This window comes from Cyprinus carpio, chromosome B22 (genome assembly GCF_018340385.1).
Source record: "Cyprinus carpio isolate SPL01 chromosome B22, ASM1834038v1, whole genome shotgun sequence".
Classification (NCBI taxonomy): Eukaryota; Metazoa; Chordata; class Actinopteri; order Cypriniformes; family Cyprinidae; genus Cyprinus; species Cyprinus carpio.
In genome coordinates this window covers 11932454-11932664 of record NC_056618.1, presented here as the reverse complement: position 1 = coordinate 11932664, position 211 = coordinate 11932454, and the positions used below count along the sequence as shown (strand labels likewise).

Genomic DNA, 211 nt, shown 5'->3' with positions numbered 1-211 from the left:
TGAATTATCAGTCTATCAAAATATCATTTATACATCTAACGGCTGTTATTATATTTGATATATTTTGTTAAAAGTATCTTTACTGTCCATACCATGTATTGTTTAAAATTTCAAAAAACATGTTATTATTATTATTAAATCATGCTAATTATTCGAACTAACAGTTGACATTCTACGTTATCCACCATCACCTTACAAGCATAACATTTCA

General features: G+C 25.1%; 1 protein-coding gene across 9 annotated transcripts in view; it reads left to right on the top strand.

The window, feature by feature from the left end:
• The window catches only part of LOC109103223 (NLR family CARD domain-containing protein 3-like), a 1793396-nt gene that overhangs the window by 1302200 nt on the left and 490985 nt on the right, over window positions 1-211 (top strand). The window lies entirely within an intron of this gene.